Raw genomic sequence first — 6,397 nt, 5'->3', positions numbered from 1 at the left:
AACAGAGAATGTATGAAGGAAAGACATTGATAAGCGGAGGAAGATTATTCGATAATATATAGTTAATACTTTTTTATGTGTTGAAGATAAAAGACTTAATTATATTAGGAGAAATCAAAAGAATCTTTGATCCAAAATTTATAAAGAAATTAAAGATACCATTGCAAAAGATAATGTTGATGGTAATGCTATTGGAAAAAGAATAATATTATCTTCCAATTTTATTGGGAGTTCAAGGTATGTAGTTTCAAACTATCAAGATGTAATCGCTATTTACAAATGATATAGACATCCTAATCTATTTATTATATTTTTCTATAATGCTTAGTGGCCAAAGATCCAATCCGCTCTAAATTTAATTCCTGATAGAGGCTCAAATATAGAACAAATATTGTTAGTAGAATTTTTAAAATGAAAGTTGACGAGCTAATGCTGGATATCATCAAATGCCAGCATTTTGAAAAAATATTTGTAAATATTTTTTATTATATTATATTTGGATGTTAGAGATCAGTATATCATCATGACTTTGTATCATATCTTGATTTTTTTTACCATCTGCAGCTTTATATATGATAGAATTTTAGAAAAATATTCTGCCTTATGTTCATATATTACTTTGGTTGGATGCTAATCATACATATGTGATGTCGGTCAACATAGACTCTATAATCTATACAGAAATATCTGATAAAGATAATGATATGATTAGATATGAAGTAATTATAAAATTTATGATATATGGACCATATGGAGTTTACAATCCCAGCTCAGCATGTATGTTACAAGGCCATTGTTTGAAATATTTTGTTAAGAAATTCAGATGGAGATAACAATTGATGAAAATGGTTTTACCATTTATAAAAGAAGAGATAACGGATGATTTGTAGTAAAAAATAGAGTTAAACTTGATAATGGATTTGCCATTCCTCATAATCTAGATTTGGTAATACATTATCAAGTACATATTAATGTTGAAATGGTGCACATTAATAAAGGTGTTGATAGAACAAGAGTAGTAATGATAGAAAATTTTTTGGTGGATGAGAATATTGGAGATAAATAATATGAACTAGTTGGTGAGATCAAAATCTAATTTGATTGTAGGTATCTATCGGCATATGAAGCTATGTGGAGATTATTTCAGTTTTAATCTATTTTAGATAACCTATAGCCGAGCATCTTTCAGTGCATTGTTTGTATATGAATACAATTATATAACATGGAAATCAAATCTTATCATTCATCCTTAATAGAAAAGATTTGAAAAAATGATGTTCATAGAATGATTGTAAACCAATGAAGTATATAAAGATACTCGCGAGTTAATATATACTTAATTCCCTATGAAATGGGTATGGAATCTTAAGGATAAACTTTGGACCAGAAGAAAGCAGAAAAGGTGGATTAGTAGGATTGTTTATGTTCATCCCAGTTCAGGTGAGCTATATTATTTTAGAATTTTATTGAATGTGATTAAAAAATCAAAAAATTTTAATGAGATCAAAACCATGAATGGTACTATACATCTAATATTTCAATCTATATGTAATGTGCTTGGATTGTTAAGTGATGATAAGGAATGGCATGAAGTATTAGAAGATACATCTCATTGGGTGACATTATCTGAATGGAGATAACTTTTTATTATGTTAGTCATTTACTATGAGGTTGTCAATCCCAATAAGTTATTGAAGATACATTATAAAATATTTGCTGATGCTATCATCCATAAATTATAAGATATTTTAGAGCTACCTAATTTACAGATACCTGAATGACAGTTAAAAAATCATATTTTATTTGAATTAGAGAAACTATTTAATAGAAATTGTTGTTCTCTTTCTGACTATAATCTTTCAATGCCTAATAAAATTATAGTAGGTGAAATGAATAATAGATTGTTGAGAGATGAGTTAGATTATGATATCCGCGATTTATAAAGAAAATATTTTATATTATTGAGAGGGTTAAATAGTGAATAAAAAAATTATTTATGATACTATTTTGGATGCCTTTAATAAATTTGAAGGTAGATTATTTTTTTATTTATGGTTATGGAGGAACTGGAGAAACATGTTTATGGTCATGGAAGAACTGATAAAATATATCTTTAGTAAGTAATAGTTTCAAAATTTTGTTTCAAAGAAAATATTATGCTAGCTGTTGATGAATGGATGGACAACGCATTCAAGATTTAAAATATCGATCCAAATTGATGAATGCTCTACATATGAGATAAGAAAGAAACTTAACTTATAAAATTAATCAAATGAACTAGATTAATAGTTTGAGATGAAACTTCAATAAATCATAAAAATTGTTATGAAACTCTCAACATATCTCTATAAGATATTTTAAATACAAAAGATTCAGATACTGAGGAAAAACTATTTGGTGGAAAGATTATATTGTTTGAAGGAGATTTCAGATAAATTCTTTCAGTCATTATTAGAAGAAATAGGAAAGAAATAATAGATGCATCAATATGTCAATCATATCTATAGAAGTATTATAGAATTTATCTTCTAAAAAAAATATGTGTCTATTGGATAGTAGTATAGATGAAGAATCCCAAACACCGATGCTTGATTTTAGTAAATAGATTTTGGATATTGGTGATGAAAAATTTTCTCATTAAATTAAATGAAGAAGAGGAAGAAAAAAACTAAATAAAAATTCTGAATAATTTGCTTATAAAGGATAATAAAGGCCACATCAAAAGTATTGCTTCTTCGATATACTCTGATTTTATGAGAAACCATGATGATCTTAATATTTGAAAGAAAGAGCTATCATTATATCTACGAATAAAATGGTTAATGAAATCAACATGTATATACTTTTTTTGGCATTATTAGAAGAGAAGATATATTTGAGCTCTGATACAATATGTAAAATATCAATGAATGCTGTCGTTGAAGATATTCTTTGTCCTGCTGAATTTTTAAACTCTCTAAGAGTTAATGGCATCTCACATCATGAATTGAAGTTAAAAATAGGTTATTCTATAATTCTATTACGAAATATTAATCAGAGTTCAGGTCTGTGCAATGGTACTAGATTAATAGTAACATGTTTAACTTCAAAAGTGATCGAAGTAAAACTCATCATAGGTAGCTATATCAACAGCAAGATTTATATTTTGTGTATTATAATGTAAGCCACTGAAACAAAATGATCATTTATTTTCAAAAGATGATAATTTTTAGTAAGACTTTATTATGCTATGACAATTACTAAAAGTTAAGGCCAGACATTGAAGTTCGTAGGATCATATTTACTAGAATCTGTATTTTATCATAGTCAATTCTATATAGCGGTTTTATATGTAATGTCACATCATGATCTCAAAATTTTAATCAAGAATGAGTATGTTGGTTTTGAAGATTATATAAAGAACATTGTTTATAAAAAAAAATTTAGAACTTCTTTTAGATGCCTTTACTATTTTAAAGTGATACAAAATGATTTAATGAATTCTCCTCTTCTTATAATCCATTTTATGTTTTTTTTTTCAGTAGAATAGAAGAAGAAATGGAATATACTTTATTATTAGACCTGTGGCTCAAAAAACACAACTGAAAAATTAAAGGCAGGCTTGCAAGGATGTGGGATTCAATAAATTATAATATTGAAAATCAATTGATGAGCGTTGACTGCATTTTGATTGATGAAAAGTTATGTTGTTCTTTTGTTGCCTATCAGTACTTTCTTTTATATATATATATATATATATATATGTTTTTTAGTATACAGAGAATTTTTATTCAAGATCAATAAGAAGAGAAGATGTCGAGTAATTTAAAAATTTGCTTAATGAGGGAAGAATTTATTTTTTTCAAAATTTTTATTTTACTTTAAACAAAAGAAATTTCAGGACTGCCATCTGTAGTTATATCATTTATATCCATCGACGAACAATTATCTGGCAAACTAATAATAATAATGATTCTATTTTCCTCCAAAAATTTAACTTTGTCAATTTTGATGAGCTTTTGTCAAGAAATTATAACAATATCTATTAAACAGGTAAATACCGGTTGTGGATAATATCATTCGTACTATTATATTTTTTTAGTATGTATATATATTTTATCTTTTTTTTTCAAGATAAAAAAGGTATGATGTGATTATATTCACTTACTAATTTTATAGATATCATTGGTTATATTGTTGCCATTGGGGCCCTCGATCAAATGCATAGAAGGCAAAAATTGATTTACAAAAGAAAATTGAAGATTGAAAATTTAAGTTTAGAACTAAATGCTCCTTTCTTACATATCTTTATGTAATATGATAAAAATATCATAAAATATCATAGTCATCTTATTTGATTGACAGCATGAAAAAAATTTGGATTACATTTTGGAGAAAGTTCACTGAAAAATTCTATGAGGATATCATATGACAAAGAATGAAAGAATATGCGGTTATTATCATTTTGGTTGGCATTATTATGAGGACATACAAAGGTATTTCATTTCTCTTTATATCTATTTTTTCAAAACAAAAGATTAATGGATTCATATATTCTTTAATAGAAAGAATATGCTTATCATCGTCCTCCACATTCAGATACTATATAAATCCCTAAATATCTAAAATTATAGACTATCGAAACAAGTTATGTAATACAATTTTATAATATTACCCTTGATAAATATATAATTTGTATAACAATATTTGGATGTTGCTAAAAAATTAGTGTGCAGCCTTGAAATTGCCAGTTGCTTCAATTACATTTATGTAGCAAGAATAACAAACTATTATCGACCCTCGAGAGGAAGTTATTGTCCACAAAAAAATGCTTAAAGAATTACTTGAATTAGAATCGGATCAATTTCGGGTATAATCCCAATTTTTTTACGCTCAAACATATTCTTAACCAAGAATCTCAAATTTATTTGATATTTTTTTAGGATACAAAATTTATATGCAAGTTAAACTTGAAATTGGTTGATACCACTTATGACTGGCAGTACAAAGTCTGCTTTAACTATAAATCTATGATGAAAATTTATGATGATGCTTTTTAGTGTATGATGATGCTTTTTAGTGTAATCATTGCGGTAGGAATAACCAACCTCTAGTATCATGGTAAAATCATAACCTCTTAAGTTTACTTTGTCTCCCTGATGAATTAGTATTTTTTTTCATAAAATGAATCTCATAAGGTTCTAACATCCTTTGTAAAATATAAATTGAAGACTACCATCCAAGATGATACAGGTGTCACAACTTTCATTATATTTAGAAAATTGGGTCAGTAGCATATTATTATACCATCTATTAATTTTCAATTGGATTCAAGATTTTACAGACTTGCTCTTCCACCAATTATGAAGAAGGTTCTTGACAGCACTTATATCTTCCAAGTCATATTTTGGTTCGTAGAATTTTAATGATAATTTTTTAAATTAAAGTAACAAAAATTTATGATGAGAATGGGTTTGGGTCGGTAGATCCTCGTCATAATTTTGATTCTGAATTTTTATCGGTTTAAAATCTGAAAGAAGTTGTTATTTCAATTCATGACAAAGAAGTTCCAATAAAATTTTTTCAGAAAAATTCTACTGCAAAAGCGCCATCGCCCATAGCTCAATAATATTTTATATTTATTTATTATTATCCTACTACTCTCTAATAATGAATTAAATAAATTTTTTCTTGTCCTATTCAAAGATCCATCTTCACTATCAGTCATTAAGAGACATTGCACAAGATAATTTATCGACAATCATTATTTTATTATTTTTTATTTTTTATAAATTTAAAAAGATGGATAATTTCATCATCTAACATTTATTTTTTTCTATTTTGTAGCTCAAGCAAGGATCATTCAATTTTTAGAGAACAAGAATGTTGTTATTTGTGGTAAGTATTCGTATATTTTAAAATATTTTAGTTCTATTTTAAAAAAATATATTTTTTAAATATTTATCATTAATAATATAATATTTGTAAAGGTATCTATTATTATATATATTAAAACGAAGCAATCGTGTTGCTATGTTTCTGTTTGACACGTGGTTTTCTGGAAAAGGGCGAAAGAGCCGCGTGGTGTTTTGGAAAAGCGACCCCCTCTTTTCTATCTATCCCAGGCAAAGCCCTCCCTCTGCACTCCCGAGCAGAGAATGAGCGGATCGCGAGACAAAGCCTCCGTTCGTCCTGTGTAAAAACCTTCGTCCGTCCCATATAAAAAGTTCCAAAGGTGTTTTATTTTTTTTGGTTTTTGGAGCGTCGGGGCCATCCTCTCTCTCACTCGCCGTGAGCCTCCACACTCCTTTTTCTTCTATGGTGCATGGACTACTTCCCCTCCCATCTCCTCCCTGCGAAGATTTTTGTTAAGTATCTTCTCCCATCGAGGTTTTTTGATAGAATCTAAAATTCATGG

Source organism: Elaeis guineensis, chromosome 5 (genome assembly GCF_000442705.2).
Source record: "Elaeis guineensis isolate ETL-2024a chromosome 5, EG11, whole genome shotgun sequence".
In the NCBI taxonomy this organism is placed as follows: Eukaryota; Viridiplantae; Streptophyta; class Magnoliopsida; order Arecales; family Arecaceae; genus Elaeis; species Elaeis guineensis.
This window is presented reverse-complemented; position numbering follows the sequence as displayed.